The sequence below is a fragment of the Thamnophis sirtalis genome, unplaced genomic scaffold (genome assembly GCF_051295495.1).
Source record: "Thamnophis sirtalis isolate CommonGarterSnake01/CBP01778 unplaced genomic scaffold, rThaSir2_p1.2 scaffold_9, whole genome shotgun sequence".
Classification (NCBI taxonomy): domain Eukaryota; kingdom Metazoa; phylum Chordata; class Lepidosauria; order Squamata; family Natricidae; genus Thamnophis; species Thamnophis sirtalis.
The window spans coordinates 7,216,482-7,235,519 of record NW_028261389.1 but is presented as its reverse complement, the minus strand read 5'-3'; the positions used below and the strand labels follow the sequence as shown (position 1 = coordinate 7,235,519).

Here is a 19,038-nt window from a genome sequence, read left to right as displayed (position 1 = left end):
TCTTTAGGTTTTCTCCGTTGACTTGAAAAGGAAAGGGAAGAAGATAGACTATGGCTACGTAAATCCATGAAAAAGCCCAGCAGATTTGACACCTCCCCTCTTGCTGACTATATCATCCTTCAAGGCTTCTCGTATTCCTTTTCCAACTCATTTCCAGATAATGGATCTTTGTTTTTGGCTATTTAATGGCTGGATTTGCCGACTAGGCAAATTAATGCTAGCAACATTAATGCTAGCAACAATATTCATGCAACGTGGAAAGCTTTGTGCTTGTCAAACTCGCTTTCCTTTTTCAAAGCTTAGGGTGTAAACAAACTCAAGGCCACATGGTTGATTTATGATTCAACGTTCGGGGAGACTTGAACCGAACATGGATCAACTCACTAAGAAGTGGAGCCTGTAGAACGGTGATGGCAAACCTTTTAGACGCCGAGTGACCAAACGGCATGCCCGCGCATGCCCAAACTGAAATGCAGACATGCGCAACAGAGACCTGAAGACCAGCTGGCAGGGCCTCCCAACACCGGCAGTGCGGCAAGAGGTAAGAACTTTTTCTTTCATGAGCTTCTGTTTTGTCGTTTGTAGGGAAACAGAAGGTCACGAAAGAAACGCCTCGGAGATCTGACCTAGGGTGACGGCGTGTGTGCCAGCATTGAGGGCTCTGCATGTCCCTTCTGGCACATGTGCCATAGGTTCACCATCATGACTGTGGAACTTATCCCACCCAAAGATGGCTCTTTCCCATCTTGGAAAGGCCCAGTTCTGAATATCATACAGGTAGACCAATTGTGTAACGACGGTTCGAACTTACAGCAGGTTCAGAAAAAAGGGACCGTCACTTACAAAAACCCTAACAAAAGTTGTAACCGGCACAGGGTTACAATTTGGTCTCTTGGTTTCCAACTCACCTTTACTATCATTGTAGTGTCTTGCGGCCTCCCAGAGGCCGGAAACAGGCTTGTTTTCAGACTTCTGGTACTTATGGTATGCCCATTTTTTGCCCTCCTCGGGCTCCGGAGGCTTTCCTCGAGCTTCTGGGAGGGCGAAAATGGCCTCCCACTGGCTCCGGAAGCCCTCCAGAGGCCACAAACAGTCCCATTTTTGGACTTCTGATACTTCCCGTAGGCTGGTTTTTCGCTCTCCCAGAGGCCCTGCACAGGCCCTGCACTTACCTCGCACCCAAAACGAGTGGCGTGGAGACTCCTGGAAGGGGCAGGGTGGGGTGGGCAGGGTCAGAAAGAGTCTGCAACTACCGGTTTGGCAAACCAGATTAAAATTACCATCCGGTTCGCCCAAACCAGTCCGAACCAGCTGAATCCCACCACAGATTAGGTTTCCCAAATGCTGTCCCTCTAGAGTGGGTGGTATTTGTACTCATGGAAGTTAATAAAATATATTTTGTGTAGAAAACTGCCCTGATGGATTCTATCTTCTGGGAGATGGAAGAGGAGGAAAAAAAAACCTTGCCCAATTTCTAGATTTGAATTTAGCATCCTTCAAATACAAGGGCCTTAATCTCCCCTGTGTTTGCTTAATCATCAGAAGGGATTACAGGTTCCAGTAAGAGACGGCCTCCCTTAGATATATATTTTTCCTATCTTCCTAAATTACAGTTACAAATCTTTCTTCTTGTCTTACCCAGTAAGAACTGCATGCCATTCAGTTTATTTCCCTATGCACCTTTGCTTCTCAAATTAAAATACGGAGAGAAAATGATTAAAAGCAAACTATTTTTTTTTTTAAAAAAAGAAAGCTTTCTAAACTCTTCCAAGGAAGCATTCAAATCCGAGGAGATGACGCAACTTATTCTTCTTGAACCACTGCTTCTGAGATTATAAAGGTAAAGGTAAATGTTCCCCTCACACATATATGCTAGTCGTTCCTGACTCTAGGGGGCAATGCTCATCTACGTTTCAAAGCCAAAGAGCCAGCATGGTCCGAAGACATCTCCGTGGTCATGTGGCCAGCATGACTAAACGCTGAAGGTATACAGAACACTGTTCCCTTCCCACCAAAGGTGGTCCCTATTTTTCTACTTGCATTTTTATGTGCTTTCAAACTGCTGGGTTCGCAGAAGCTGGGACAAGTAACGGGAGCTCACTCCGTTACGGGGTGCTAGGGATTTGAACTGCTGACCTTTCTGACTGACAAGCTCAGCATCTTAGCTACTGAGCCACCATGATTATAAAGTTAGCAATAGCAATAGCAGTTAGACTTATATACCGCTTCATAGGGCTTTCAGCCCTCTCTAAGCGGTTTACAGAGTCAGCATATTGCCCCCAACAACAATCCGGGTCCTCATTTTACCCACCTCGAAAGGATGGAAGGCTGAGTCAACTTTGAGCTGGTGAGATTTGAACAGCCGAACTGCAGAACTAGCAGTCAGCTGAAGTAGCCTGCAGTGCTGCATTTAACCACTGTACCACCTCGGCTCTATAGTTATTCAAAAAGAGAAGAAGAAACCAACTCTCAAGCTGAAATAAACACAAATGTCACCAGATATTGGCCAGGTTACAATTTGTGGTAAGCCACAATGTTGTTTTCTTGGTTTTAGCTTAGCATATTGGAATAATCTATTGCTTGGCCATCCTAATTTTTAACTCATACCTTGTGCGACCACAAGCTGATTTTTAGAGCAAGCTACATAATCTAACCAATAACGGCTTGGAATAATAGAATGGGAAGGGACCTTCAAGATCTTCTAGTCGAGCCCCGTTATCCATTCAGTTGTGTCTGACTCTTGGTGAAGCTATTGACCAGTTCTTTCCATATCTTCTGATCTTGTACTATTTCTTTGAGTTTATGCTCTGGTTGGCATTGATGGTATCCAGCCATCATATTCTTTAATGGCCAGATTTCCCATTACCATGGAATTTTCCCAACATAACTGCTTTCTCCAGTGAATTCCCTGCACGACATGGCCAAAGTAACCAAGAGCCAAGGTGGCGCAGTGGTTAAAGTGCTGTACTGCAGCCACTTCAGCTGACTGTTATCTGCAGTTCGGTGGTTCAAATCTCACTGGCTCAGGGTTGACTCAGCCTTCCATCCTTCCGAGGTAGGTAAAATGAGGACCCAGACTGTGGGGGCGATATGCTGACTCTGTAAACCGCTTAGAGAGGGCTGAAAGCCCTATGAAGCGGTATATAAGTCTAACTGCTATAAAGTAAGAGAGATGAAGTTTTGTGATTTTGCCTTCTCGTGACAACGTCTCGTGTTATGCGTTCTGATACTTCCTTGTCAGTCATCTTTGCTGTCCAAGAAATACACGGGAGCCTTTTCCAGCACTGCAGCCCAAATGAGTTGATTTTCTTCCTGTCTTGCTTTTTTAAGGTCCAATTTTCACAACCACCATGGAGGCTTCAACTGGTCCAGAATGTGGCTGTGCGGGTTATCATTGAGATCGAGATTGAGATTTGTTTTATTTATATGCCGCCCTATTCCCTGCGGGACTCAGGGCGGCGAACAACTCAAGCGGGAAAGGGAGCACCTAGATGCTCCCATGTTACACCCCTTTTAGGCAGCCTGCACTGGTTGCCGGTTGTCTTCCGGGTGCGATTCAAGGTACTAATTATGACCTTTAAAGCGCTCCATGGCTTAGGCCCAGGGTACCTGTGAGACCATCTACTGCCACCGGTAGCCTCCCATCGCCCAGTGTGATCCCACAGAGTTGGCCTCCTCAGGGTGCCATCAGCCAGACAGTGTCGGCTAGCGACCCCCAGGGGGAGAGCCTTCTCTGTGGGAGCGCCTTCCCTCTGGAATGAGCTGCCCCTGGAGCTTCGTATAATCCCCGACCTCCGGTCCTTCCGACGCGCCCTAAAAACTTGGCTTTTCCAGCAAGCCAGCCTGGCCTGAACAAAATAAAATAAATGATTGATTGTTGTTAATTTTAATTAATGTTATTGTTAATCTTAATTGGGTTTGTTTTTTGGATATTCTATCTAATTTTTTTTTAAACTTTTGTAATATGTTTTTTTTTTAATGTTGTACGCCGCCCTGAGTCCTTGGGAGAAGGGCGGCATATAAATCCAATAAACCAAACCAAACCAAACCAAACCAAACTACCTTACAGTTGCTTATGCTTCGCTACAATGCGGTGACAATCGGCCATGAACCCTGGAGACGGTGGATGGGAGGGGAGATACTTGGGGGAAAGCGAAAGTAACTTCCGTATCTCCTCGAGATGCTGCCTCAAGGTCACCCAGCTGGGAGAAGGTAGCTGCATAACGCAGTGTTTCTCAACCTTGGCAACTTGAAGATGTCCGGACTTCAACTCCCAGAATTCCCCAGCCAGCATTTGCTGTCCTGAACCTGATTGGTCATGGGGGATGGGTCAGCGATGGGAGGCAGTTAAGGGAAGGAAACAGAGGAGGTATTCAGCCAGTTCGGACTGGTTCAGATGAACCGGTAGTGGAAATTTAATATAAATCGAATAAACCTAAACCTAAATTTTGACTGGTTCGCTGAACCGGAAGATACCACCTCTGCATGGGCCCCTCCCACCCACCTGCTCCCCCCCCTCACCCACTTGCCCCACCCACCATCCACCCTATATATGTTGTCTTTGCCACATGGGCCAGCTAATTGCCCCGCCTCACCAGCCGCCTCTGCACCTCCCCCACTCTGCTCACCAAAGGTAAGCATGCCAAAGGTAGGCCTATTTCCTACTACGGAGTAGTTTACTCGGGTAGGTAAACCAGGAGCAAAACTCAATGCCAACATATACAATTAAGCATCCAGGAAAAAATTGAGAGCCAAGAGCCAGATTGCTACTGCTTCCTTCCCATCATTGTCAGTGATTCCACATTCTCCAACTTAAATTACATTTGGGGCAATTTTTCCAACCTTTTTTTTAAAAAAACACTTGTTCATGAGAAATGTCTACAGCTCAAAAAAGAAGGAAATGGCCCAGATTTCTGGAAGACCTACTGCTTATAGCCGAGTCGGCTGCCTCTGCTTATCCGAGAAAAAAATCTTAATTTGAACCTTATATAGGAGAATGGTTTCAGGATTCCGGACCAATAATAATAATAATAACAACAATAATAACCCCATACATCTCTAGGAAGTTGACTTGAGTTTACCTAAACCTCCGACACCTTGGCACGGAGTGATAAAGCCGAATGTGGCCTAATCCTTAATTTTCACTGTCCAGTAGTTATTAAATCATTGAAGAGGAGACATTAGACATACAAGCAGATTTATTTTCAATCTATCCCTGACTTTTTGGGGGGAGGGGAAAAAAAAACCCACCACCGAGGGGCTTGGCTGTTTTTAGAAGCAACTTAGAAAAATCCATAAAAAGGCTTTCATCCACGCCACGCTTGTTTAAAAGGGCAATTTTCTACCGAGGGGGAGGAAATGAAATTTGCTGAAAGGGGTACTTCATCTGTACAGATATGCACAAACCAGGAGAGGAAATTGCATTCTTCACTTATCTGATGGCCCCACATTTGTGGGGTGAAACAGCTGATAAGGTTGGGCCTTCGCAGTCTGCACTAATTCCACCTCAGACTAAGGTGTTTATTCCAGACTAGAAAGCTGTTAACTCTCTCCATTATGCAAAAAGACACATTTGAGGGCCATGCTTCAAATCCACCATCCAAATTCCGATTGACTACGTTGGCAATGACATTTTACGCTGAATGACACAGCATGCCATCTGCACGCCATACAAAACCTGGTTCCATCTGCACACCATACACAACCGAGGTGGCGCAGTGGTTAGAGTGCAGCACTGCAGGCTACTTCAGCTGACTGTTAGCTGCAGTTCGGCTGTTCAAATCTCACCGGCTCAGGGTTGACTCAGCCTTCCATCCTTCCGAGGTGGGTGAAATGAGGACCCAGATTGTTGTTGGGGGCGATATGTTGACTCTGTAAACCGCTTAGAGAGGGCTGAAAGCCCTATGAAGCGGTATATAAGTCTAATTGCTATTGCTATTGGTTTTAAGCCTGGTTTCTTCCTCCTCTCCCCCCCCGCCCGACAATTAAGGGCCAGGGTGGGATTCAAAAATTTTAGCAACCGGTTCTCTGCTTGGTTGCTAGCTGGGCGTGGCCTACTTGGCCTCCTGAACCATGGCAGTTGGGAAGGGGACTTTCACCCTCCCCAAGTTCCAGAGGTTTTCCTTGAGCCTCCGGAAGGGCAAAAACAGCCGCCCTTGGGCTCTGGAGGGTGGAAATGGATCCATTTCCAGACTTCCAGAACTTCCGGGAGGCCCGTTTTATGCCCTCCCAGAACCTCCAAGTGGGCCCTGCACTTGCCTGGCATCCAAAATAGGCCACGTGCAGACTCCCGAGAGGGGCGGAGTGTTGGGCGGGGCCAGCCATTCCTTGCAACTTTCAGTTTGGCGAATCCAATGTAAAATTAGCAACCGGTTTTTCCAAACCGGTCAGAACCGGCTGAATCCCACCCCTGGTTAAAGGTGCTAAACATGTAATCTTTGACTTACAACAGTTCAATGTGGTGACCATTCAAAAGCCATCTTTTGTAACAAGGTGACAAGCAGAAACCAGATTCCCTTGACAACTGTGTGACTCACTTAACAACTGCAGGGATTCGCTTAACCACAGTGGCCAGAATGGTCATAAAGTGCAGCAAAGCTCACTTAACAAATGTCTCCTCTAGCAACTAGAAATTTTGGGCTTAATCATTTAGTCATTTGTCAAGAACTTACCTGTATGTATCATTTGGATCTATCTACGTCCATGCATTAAAGAGTTTTGGAATCTCCCCCGCCCAACCCTTTAAAATAATTTCATTCTGGGTCCGGCGACTGAGAGGGAGGAGATGGCTTAGAAGGATCTGTCAGTAGCCCTCCTAACCACTGGCCAGATGTTTCCCCTGTAAGGGGTGCATGCAGAACTGTTTCCTCCACAGCCCCGTCTAAATTCAGCTCCTTTTCCATTTTCCCTTGCAGAATTTTTGCTTCCTGCACCAAATATGGTTCCACTCTGTTCAGGTTTTGATCCTTGCGGTCGTCATCACGCTGTTAAAAGGGCAATTGAATTCAGATTAAGTTTAATTGACGAGCGAATCAGGAGAGACCGCGTGCCGTTAAGTCTCTGCACTATTTGCAGAGTTAGTTGATGGACTGAATATTTCAGGTTCCAATATTGCGGCTTTCTAAGACAGGGTAACAGGAACGGAATGAAAAAAAGATAATTAGAGTGCCAGTTACCCCGAGCATATAAATATCGATTGTTCCTTCAAGAAGTGAGGAAAACAAATATGTTTCCTTTACTAAGAATTGGCAAATTCAGTCCAGGCTAAGTTCACTGTTCTAATTTCAAGTTCGTTCCGTCTTTTATTTCCATGTCACTGCAATAGACATAAATAGAACAGAAAACAAAGATAGTCCCAATAGTCTTAGGGGCCTTGGGTGCAATCCCAAAACACCTGGAGCACCGCTGGCACGTTATCGGCATTGACAAATTCACCAGCAGTCAATTGCAAAAGGCAGCTTGGCTTAGAACAGCTTACATTCTGCGACGATTATCTGTAACGTCACCAAACATCCACACCTCTCTATCCCAAATCCTTGGAAGGACTGGATAGGTGGATGAAAATGCCATCTTATGTCAAATATGCCATTTATGTCAACATTGAACAGCCCTCTCTCAACAGAGGGGCGGGGGATACAACATTATCTATTGTTGTGGCCCACCAGCAGAGCTGGCAGAAGATTCAGACAGTGAGGAGGTTGGGGAGGAACATGGGCCAGTCCTGGAGTCTGGGGAAGGCTCTGATGAGGGCTCTGTGTCGGAGGCAGAGATGGGGCCAGGGCCATCTGACAGTTATCAGTTGCCTTCAGAGTCAGACATCAGTGAGGCAGAAGAACAGCTGGAGCCTGTTCCCAGTGTGTGCATGCACAGAGTTGCCAGACGAAGGGAACAGCTAAAGAACAGGGGTCGACTTGGGAGTAAGGCCACAGGTGGACGGTGAATGGCCCCTCCCGGAGGAAATAAAAGAGGAGCGAAAGGGGAGTGGAGTTTGCAGGAGACAATTAGTTCGCTTAATTGGTTGGTGACTCTCCTTGCCAAGTTTTGCAGATATCGGCCTGGCAGCTCTCCAAGCCAGAGAAGGTCTGTGACTGTAAATCCTCCCTCGAAAGACTTTGCTGGATGTGAATGAGCAGAATTCACAAGAAAATAATAAAAGGTTTTTTTGTCGGGACAAGGAGTTTGCTTCATGCTCTCGGGAACCCTTGGTCAGAACATCTATCTCCAGTTTACAACACAGTCCTTTAAACTTGAGGACACAGACGAATCATTAGGTGTCCTCAATGACTCTGTAAAACAGTGATGGCTAACCTTTTCCGGAGCGAGTGCTCAAAGCATTCACATGCACATGTGAATGTGTGCATGTGCATCTGAACCCCCAAAACGCAATGCATGTGTGTCCCTGCACATGCATCCCACATGCACACTTGCCCTCTGCATGAGCCTCCCCCACATGCACATGTTCCCCCACACCCTGCACATGGGTACACACCCCGCACATGGCCCATGCATGCACGGCACAGACCCGAAGACCAGCTGGCCGGTGGGAGGCACGCACGTATGCACAATGGAGCTGAACTGGTGCGATGGCTCGCACATGCCACAGATTCACCATCAATGCTCTAAAGGGATGCAAAGGGCCAGCTGTCTGGAAGGAGTCTAAATCCTTCCATTGCCCACCATCCAGTCAGAGCTGAAGAAGCTTCTTGGATGAGAAGCGAAACGTCTTCGAAAGAAAAGGCAGAAAGTCCAGTTGCCTCTTTGGGGGGGGGGGGCAGGGGGAAGCACTTTGGGGACTTCTGACAACAAGCAAAGTCAATAGGGAAGCCTGGTTCACTTAGCAACCGTGCTCTTAATTTAAGAGCTGCAGTGATTCACTTAACAACCGTGGTAAGAAAGGTCGTAAGATGGGGCAGAATCCACTTCACAAATGTCTCACTTAACTGGGGTTGTAAATTGAGAATTACGTGTTTGTGTGTGTATGTGTGTGTGTAAAGACACAAGCAGCCCCCCTCCCTGTTGTGGTAGAATCATGACAACCAGATCAAGGTCAATCCCACAATCCTTGATACAAGATATTTTTTTGCCCTTTGAATGAAAAACTTCTTCTATTAGAAGCATTGTCTCCAGTCTCCTGGTTTTCCTGCCTATTTTCTCCCCCACAGATAGCTCAGACGGGTGAGAAACCAGGCAAAGCAATAAGACTCCAGCACAAAAATATGCTGGATTATCTCTACCTAATCAAGTTTCCACTCCTTAATATGGCCAGGGCAGCTCTTGATGCTTCTAAGAAAAAGAAGGGGGGAAAAGATTGGTTTGGCATCCAGTAATATTGTTGTTATTTCTTTCTTTCTTTCTTGGCTGTTTGCTTAGAAGACCGAGAATAAAAAATAAAAATAAAAACATTAAATAAGGGGGATGACAAATTAAAGGAGATATTCTGCATGCCAGCTTCCCAAAGGCTCTTTCCTTCCCTTTATGAAGTTTGAAACTGCCATGTTGGGATAGTTTTCAATTCTATCCACTGTTCTTCTCACATTTGCGCTCTCTCTCTCTCTCTCTCTCTCTCTCTCTCTCTCTCTCTCTCTCTCATATCTATCTAATCTACCTACCTACCTGCCTGCCTGCCTGCCTGCCTACCTACCTACCTACCTCTATCTATCTATCTATCTATCTATCTATCTATCTATCTATCTATCTATCTATCTATCTATCTAATCTATCTAGTCTACCTACCTACCTATCATCCATCCATCCATCCATCCATCCATCTATCTAATCTACCTACCTACCTACCTACCTACCTATCATCCATCCATCATCTATCTATCATCTGTCTGTCTGTCTGTCTGTCTACCTATTATCCATCCATCCATCCATCCATCCAATCATCCATCCATCCATCCATCCATCCATCTAATCTAATCTACCTACCTACCTACCTACCTACCTACCTACCTACCTACCTACCTATCATCCATCATCTATCTATCTATCTATCTATCTATCTATCTATCTATCTATCTATCTATCTATCTATCTATCTATCTATCTATCTAATCTACCTACCTACCTAACTTACCTATCTACCTACCTATCTATTTACAGAAAGACAGACAGACAGACAGATTTTAATAGACATACATATCAATGCAGTCCTTAGCACAACATAAAACTATCCTACTACCACAATTAAAGAGAAAAAAGGAGGGTCAAGAAGAGGATATGTACACACACACAAACACAAACACACACACACACACACACACACACGATAATGCATTCCTGGATTAAATGCTGAATCCCCATTGAGCATCTACAAAATTTGTTGGCCCCCTTTGCGATAAAGCCGGGCCCATTATTCTCAGGAAATCAATTCCATGGTATGAAGTTTTTTGACATTTGAAAAGATAAAGTGGTATTTTGCAACGCTCAAGGCACTCTTAAAAAGAATCACAGCTTGCACAGATTAAGACAAGAGCAATAAAGAGTGATTCTTCATAGGTGCCCCAGTTTCTGTTGTTTTTGAAACAACACATTCCATAAAAATGGATTTTTAAATGGGTTTGAGGGAAAGGATGCAAATAAAAAAGTAGAAATTTCCGGGAAGCAAAGTATCTCCAGGGTCAAAGTAGAGATTTATCAATATCAAGATATACTAGTAGAGTGAGCTTAAATTGGCTGCAAAAATGAAGAGTCTCCACTGTGTGGCAGCAAAGAGTAAAGATTCTTCTCCAGCTCTCTGCTGCCATCTATTGGTTATTTGATCAATGCAGCCCAAGCGTCACAGTCCTAATATAAATGGAAGCTTGGAGCAGAATAAAGAAACTTACCATTTAGATTAGTGGATGAATTTTAAGTGGTAAAATACAACCCAAAAAAAATCAGGTTGATTTCATCCACAGTATATAGGTAAGGAGATATCTCTGAAATGATGACCCAATGGGTCACAGATTGGTATTTTTTAAAAATATCCATGTATCCCATATATAGCAGGGATCAGAAAGGTCGGCAGTCCGGCAGTTCGAATCCCTAGCGCCACGTAATGGAGTGAGCTCCTGTTACTTGTCCCAGCTTCTGCCAACCTAGCAGTTCGAAGGGACGTAAAAAAAATGCAAGTAGAAAAATAGGGACCACCTTTGGTGGGATGGTAACAGCGTTCTGTGTGCCTTCGGTGTTTAGTCACACCGGCCACATGACCACAGAAACTCTTCGGCTTTGCAACAGAGATGAGCACCGCCCCCTAGAGTCGGGAACGACTAGCACATATATGTGAGGGGACACTTTACCTTTACCTAGACACACACACACACACACACACACACACACACACACACACACATGTTGTATTTGTGCTGATAAATAAATAAAGTAAATAAACAAAAAATAAATAAACAAATACAACACAAATGTAACAAAGGCAACAGTAAAAATATTGGGTTTCTGTCTGGATGGTCTCTTATGACGAGCCGATGGACAGAGAATGGAAGCAGTGAACTTCCTCCCATATTTGGGCATACCAGGGGTTGTGGAAAGGCACCTTCCTTCCTAGAAGAATGAAATATTTGGACGAATATTTAAAAAGGCAGAAATATTTCCCAAAGAGAGAAATGGAGAAACATGTTTTTTAGAGACTGTAAGATTGTAAATGGGGCAAAACGAGGTGGAGCAGTGGTTAAATGCAGCACTGCAGGCTACTTCAGCTGACTGCAGTTCTGCAGTTCGGCTGTTCAAATCCCACCAGGCTCAAGGTTGACTCAGCCTTCCATCCTTCCGAGGTGGGTAAAATGAGGACCCGGATTGTTGTTGGGGGCGATATGCTGACTCTGTAAACCGCTTAGAGAGGGCTGAAAGCCCTATGAAGCGGTATATAAGTCTAACTGCTATTGCTATTGCTAAAACGTCCGTTAACAAATGCCACACTTTGCAACAGAAATTTCAGGCACAATGGGGATCATAAATCGAAGACTACTTGCACACCGACTGGCAGATTGACTTTGGAGCATGTTGCTCGGGTGGTGGAGAAGCTCGGCGGAGTGACAGCCTCTCTGACGCTGACAGGAATTGCTGGCCAGGCCATTTAATACCTCATTAAACCATCCGCCTGTCAGAGCTCTTTGTCGGTGACAGAGCTAAGGCTATCCATTGGTGTCATTCTCCATTTCCTTCATATTACCTCAGTTTTGCTCCGTCTTGCCCATTTATACCCTGTACGGCCGACTGGAAAGGCAGCTCACCAATCTAGAACCAACCTAGAACTGAGGAGAAATTTCTTGACAGGGAGAACAATTCACCTGTCAACCCTGAAGCCGACCTGACTGAAACCATCTGGGAGCTTCAGTGTTGCCACACTGGAGCTGAGGGATAGGGAGGGGGGTTAGAGATAGCTGGGGTTTTGTAGCCAAAACAAAATACTTGTTGTGGCCTGCCGACGACCAGTGGAGCTGGCAGCAAAGTCGGACAGTGAGGAGGTTGGGGAGGAACATGGGCCAGTCCAGTGGTGGGTTTCAAAAATTGTTGGAACCTACTCTGTGGGTGTGGCCTCCTTTGTGGGAGTGGCTTGCCACCCATGTGACCGAATGGGAGTGGCTTGCCACCCATGTGACCGGATATGAAATTATGAATTAGTACTTAGGTCGGTCCAAGTAGCTATTCGGAAACTCTGGCATTGAAGCATGCAAGTCTTAAAGCTGTCAAGTTACAAGATCTTTGCCAGTGGTGGGTTTCAAAATTTTTTGGAACCTCTTCTGTAGGTGTGGCCTGCTTTCCGGGTCCGCTGGTGGAACCTCTTCTAACCGGTTCGGTAGATTTGACGAACCGGTTCTATCAAATAGGTGCGAACTGGTAGGAACCCACCTCTGGGCCAGTCCTGGGGGCTGAGGAAAAGCTCAGACGAGGGCTCTCCATTGGAGGCAGAGAGGGAGCTAGACAGCAGTGAGGCAGAGGAACAGCTGGAGCCTGTTCCCAGTGTGCGCATGCGCAGAGCTGCCGAAAGTCAAGAACAACTAAGAAAGCAGGGTCAACTTAAGGAGAAAGCCACACCTTGGAGGTGATTGACCCCTCACAGAGGAAACGAAAGAGGAGCGAACGGGGAATGGGCTTTTGCAGGAAACAATTCGTTCATTTAGTCGTGTCAAGAGTGGAAAGTTCTGTTTCTGACTGTAAGAGACTCTGTGCCCAGTTTTCCCTTGCCCTGCATTTGTAAAGTAGTTATCTGGCAGCTCTCCAAACAAGATAAGGTTCATGTGGATAAACATTCCTCGGAAAGACTGTTTGCCAAGCCTTGTTGAGTGTGAATGAAAGGAATTCACAGACGTGTAAATAAAAGGGGTTTCGCTGGGACCAAGACGTTGCTTCTTGCTTTCTAAGGAAGCCTGAACAATACTTTCTGCTGGGAACCAAGGCCTTCTCACACCTGGCCAGAGGAAGGAGGAGTGAGGTCACCAAGCAACCAGGCAGCCTCGTGATTGGACCATGTAACTGATTGTTTACAGTTGAAGGAAAACTTTGGTATTAATTAGGTGAAAACCGCGGGAACTTTCAGAGCTGGTTTTCACCAGGTTTGTGCCAATATGATATATCTAATAAAGTTATTCTTTGAGGAATCTACCTGCCTTGGAGTTTTGCTTGCCATGGATCTATTACCTGGACCCCTGGCATAACATCTAGCCTCCAGAAGTTGTGGGTCCTCCAACATGGGAGGTTTTTAAGGAGAGACTGGACAACCATTTGTCTGGAATGATACTGGAATGGTCCTCGTCTTACAATCACCAAGGCCCAAATTTCTGCTGCAAAGAGAGACCATTGTTAAATTAACTTTGCCCTGTTTTACAACCTTGCTCGTCACGGTTGTTAAGTGAATCGCTGCTGTTGTTGAGCTTGTGACCCAGTTGTTAAGTGACTCTGGCTTCCCCATTGTCAGAAGGTGGCAAAAAGGAGGATTGATCGTATGACCCTCTTGGTCGTAAGTATGAACTAATTGCCAACTGCCTGGGTTTTGATCACATGAACACGGGGATGCTGCAACGGTTGTTAAGTGAACTGACGTAAGCTGAGGACTATCTGTAACGGCCCTAGATGGCTGATAGCCAGTTAGCCTTCCCCCCTAACTGAATTAGCCTGTGTTGAGATTCAGAAAGCTTCTCTAATCCACTTTCAAGAGATAAGAGGATTGGAGGCCAAGAGGTGTTCTTAGTCCCTGCTCTGATTTATGCAACAGATCCTTTGGAATTAAGACTCACCTCACCCCTATTAACATTTCAGGAGCTGCTTCAGACAGGATTTTTCCGTAGGATCCAATAAATGAGTTACATGTTACTGGTTTTTTTTTATTATTTCAATTTTAACTATCGCTTGCATGTTCATCTTATATTTCAATTTATTACCTCTTTCTATTGTCACTATATTGTTTAAAAAATAATTTCCAGAATGTTCAGTGCATCACAGAATAATGGAGTTTGGGGGAGGGGGCACACACCTTGGAGGTTGTAAAATGACGGGAAAATCAGCAATAATCTTCAGCAAATGCGCCATAGGTTTCTGTTATGCTTGGAAGCTTGCAACTCTTGGCCAAACTGCTAGGGAAATGCAGGGGTGGGTTCCTGCCAGTTCTAAGCTCTTCTATAGAAGAGGTTCCACAAATCTGCAGTGCCGTTTAGAACCGGTTCCAGCTCCCTCTCCCCTGCCCATCCACACATCATCAAGATGAAGAGCGAGAGGAGGAATTCTGGGAGTTGAAGTCCACAAGTCTTAAAGCTGTCAAGTTTGAACACCCTTGGGGTTTTTTTCTAAAGGGTTAGGGGTGCAAAGGTCTTGTAACTTGACAGCTTTAAGACTTGCGTGCTTCAAATGCCAGAGTTTCTGAGCCAACATTTTGGTTGCTAAGCAAGAGCGTAGTTAAGTGAGTTTCAACACATTTTACAAGTTGGCCATGTCCACCCAGTCATGATTGCCAAGCCACTCCCACCCAGTCACATGGCTGGCAAGCCACTCCCACCCAGTCACATGGCTGGCAAGCCACTCCCACCTGGTCACATGGTCAGCAAGCCACTCCCACAAAGCAGGCCACACCTACAGAAGAGGTTCTAAAAAACTTTGAAACCCACCACTGGGTAAACGGTGTGTGAGCCTAGCAAGGAGGAGGAAGAAAAGTAACCATTCCTAAGGGGGGCCTTTTACCAGGTTCGCCTGGTACGTCAGTTGCGCCCCTTCCTGGATCGGGATGCTCTGTGCACAGTCACTCATGGCCTCGTCCTTTCTCACCTGGACTGCTGCAACGCTCTCCACATGGGGCTGCCCTTGAAGAGCACCCAGAGGCTTCAACTGGTCCAGAATGCGGCTGCATGGGTTATCATGGGGGCACCCAGGTGCTCCCATGTTACACCCCTTTTAGGCAGCCTGCACTGGTTGCCAGTTGTCTTCCGGGTGCGATTCAAGGTACTAATTATGACCTTTAAAGCGCTCCATGGCTTAGGCCCAGGGTACCTGCGAGACCACCTACTGCCACCAGTAGCCTCCCACCGTCCAGTGCGATCCCACAGAGTTGGCCTCCTCAGGGTGCCGTCGGCCAGACAGTGTCGGCTAGCGACCCCCAGGGGGAGAGCCTTCTCTGTGGGAGCATCTTCCCTCTGGAATGAGCTGCCCCTGGAGCTTCGTATAATCCCCGACCTCCGGTCCTTCCAACGAGCCCTAAAAAGTTGGCTTTTCCAGCAAGCCAGCCTGGCCTGAACAAAACAAAACAAATTATTGATTACTGTTAATTTTAATTTTAATTATTTTAAATAAAATGTCATTGTCAATTTTCATTGGGTTTGGGATATTCTATTTAGTTTTTTTTAACTTTTGTATTATAGCAATAGCAGTTAGACTTATATACCGCTTCATAGGGCTTTCAGCCCTCTCTAAGCGGTTTTACAGAATCAGCATATCGCCCCCAACAATCTGGGTCCTCATTTTACCCACCTCGGAAGGATGGAAGGCTGAGTCAACCCTGAGCCGGTGAGATTTGAACCGCCGAACTGCAGAACTGAAGTCAGCTGAAGTAGCCTGCAGTGCTGCATTTAACCACTGCGCCACCTCGCCTCCTATTATGTGTTTCTTTTAATGTTGTACGCCGCCCGGAGTCCTTGGGAGAAGGGCGGCATATAAATCTAATAAACCTAAACTTAAGTCAGCCCTGCAAAACAAAAAAATCCAACTCAAGTCACTTAGGAAACACGAAAGGGTCACGTTTCATATTAGCAGAATCTCAGGGCAAACTCTGCCCACTGCCAGCAGTTCGATTCTCCACAGCTCAAGGTTGACTCAGCCTTCCATCCTTCCAAGAGCCAGATTGTTGGGGGCAACACTCTGATGTTATAAACTGTCCAGGGAGGGCAGTAAAGCAGTATATAAGTCTAAGTGATATTGCTATTTCTGGGTTGATGTTCTTTATTTTGTGGGCATGTGTGCTGTCGCCAGCTGCTCTTCTGGTTTCCCACTAGCTGGTCTTTGCAGGTGCCATAGTGCTGGAAAGCGATCCAAAAAAACAGGCTGCTTTTCAGGGTGTTTTCAGACCATTTTTGGTCTGAAAAATGCCCAAAAAACCAGCCAAAAAAACAAGCCGTTTTGGGCCATTTTTCAGGCTGTTTTCAGCTGTTTTTGCATTGTTTTCAGGTCATTTTTCAGCTGTTTTTGGCTCCAAAATGGTCCAAAAAACTGCCTGTTTTGTGGCCATTTTTCATGCTCCAAGTGCATGCACACGTGTTCCGGTTTGGTGCCAAAAAGTTTCACCATCACTGATATGTCTCCTACTTTGAACAGGAGGGTTAGACTACAGTAGAAGACCTCCGAGGTCCCTTCCAAGCTTATTATTCTATGTTTTATAGTCTTAGGAAGATGGCAAATGCTGGTATTTACTTTGAAGCTACCAGCAAAAGTCACGGGGATATTTTCTCTTCAGCCACAAAGCCAGATCGCGGCCCTGTTTATTTCATTTCTGGGCATTTCTCGTTCAAGTCCAAAAACAAGGATTATGATTAAATTAGCCTTGACATTTAGTTGCTCAGAACTCCCAGACTGAATTGGCATAATATGTTAGACCAGGCTAGAATGAGGTTAGGGACTTTAACAGTCCAGTACGATCAGAGAAACTGAATCTTTATGCTAGGGTGTTTATGTGAATTGGGCCATGTTAACGCATAATTTAGATTATTTGTTTGGATATTGAATCTTTATGTGAACACAGGTTTACAAGTTTACGCTTTTATTCATCTGGCTCTGGCTTTTAGTCTGCTGTCTTAAGCCCAGCTTTTGAACCCGCTTGAGTAATAATATTTTTATATGATTTGCATTTATATCTATGCGCCGTAGGTGACCTGTTTTCCTCTCTGAAGGGTTGTGAGGGATATCGAGCTAAGAGGGAAAAATCCACAATGTCTTCTCAATGTGCCTAAACAGGGGGGAATAAAATTCCCACAGTTTATTCAATTATTGAATTAACCTGCACAGTCATATTATGCAAGCCAGTGGGTTTGCATTGTCTGATCAACTATAAGGCCCCTTCCAACTCTGTTGATCTGTTACTTCAAGGAAGGAAGGAAGGAAGGAAGGAAGGAAGGAAGGAAGGAAGGAAGGAAGGAAGGAAGGAAGGAAGGAAGGAAGGAAGGAAGGAAGGAAGGAAGGAAGGAAGGAAAGAAGGGGGGAAGAACCCAGAAGAGAGGAGGGAAAGGGAGGGAGAGTAGAAATGGAGAGAAGGGAATAGGGAAGGAAGGAAAGAAGAAATTCTCATCGTTTAATTATTGAATTAATCTGCATATTTATATTATGCAAACCTGTGAGTTTGCATAATGTAATCAACAGGAATATTCTATTCTATTCCTATCCCTATTCCATCCCATATTCTATTCTATTTTATTCTTTCTATTCCATTCCTATTCCGTCCCATATTCTATTCTATTTTATTCTATTCCTATTCCATCCCATATTCTGTTCTATTCTATTCTATTCTATTCTGTTCTATTCCATTCCTATTCCATCCCATATTCTATTCTATTTTATTCTATTCTATTCCATTCCTATTCCGTCCCATATTCTATTCTATTTTATTCTATTCTATTCCTATTTCATCCCATATTCTATTCTATTTTATTCTATTCCTATTCCATCCCATATTCTATTCTATTCTGTTCTGTTCTATTCCATTCCTATTCCGTCCCATATTCTATTCTATTTTATTCTATTCTATTCCATTCTTATTCCGTCCCATATTCTATTCTATTCTATTCCTATTCCATCCCATATTCTATTCTATTTTATTCTATTCTATTCTATTCCTATTTCATCCCATATTCTATTCTATTTTATTCTATTCTATTCCATTCCTATTCCGTCCCATATCTATTCTATTTTATTCTATTCCTATTCCATCCCATACTATATTCTATTTTATTCTATTCCATTCCTATTCCGTCCCATATTCTATTCTATTTTATTCTAGTCCTATTCCATCCCATATTCTATTCTATTCCTATTCCATCCCATATTCTATTCTATTCTATTCTATGCTATGCTATTCTATGCTATGCCATGCCATGCCATTCTATTCTATTCTATTCTAAACTACTCCACTCCACTCCATTCCACTCTATTCTGCTCTTCCCATTAACAGGACTGGGATCCAATCATTGCTTATTTCACAATAAACTTTCAGTACATCAACCCTAAATAACCTCAGTATTCAAGGCTCTCTTCACTTCTAGAGTTAGCAAATTTCCCTGCAAAGAGCCGGGAAGCAGTTACGGTAAGTGCACAACCTTAATCATAAAACACCTCCTCTTTACGCTGGCTGTTCCTTCTCTTCCCATCCCTCCTACCCCCTTTTAGATCTTACTATCTCCAAACACAATCCACCAGCACTCCTTCCCCGTTCAAGGACTTTCAGAATAAATAATCTTAAAAGGCCCCTTTTAAGAAAAGAAAGAGGACGAAAACTGTGCTGTGTTTTGTCTATGCGTGCCAAAGTTTTCTTGGCTGTCCTAAGCTTGCATGTAAGGAAAGAGAAAG

At 44.8% G+C, this 19,038-nt stretch overlaps 1 protein-coding gene across 1 annotated transcript in view; it reads right to left on the bottom strand.

Annotated features, from left to right (window-relative positions):
• Positions 1 to 19,038, bottom strand: part of CELF2 (CUGBP Elav-like family member 2) — a 669,316-nt gene that overhangs the window by 590,754 nt on the left and 59,524 nt on the right. The gene's annotated exons all lie outside the window — the stretch shown is intronic.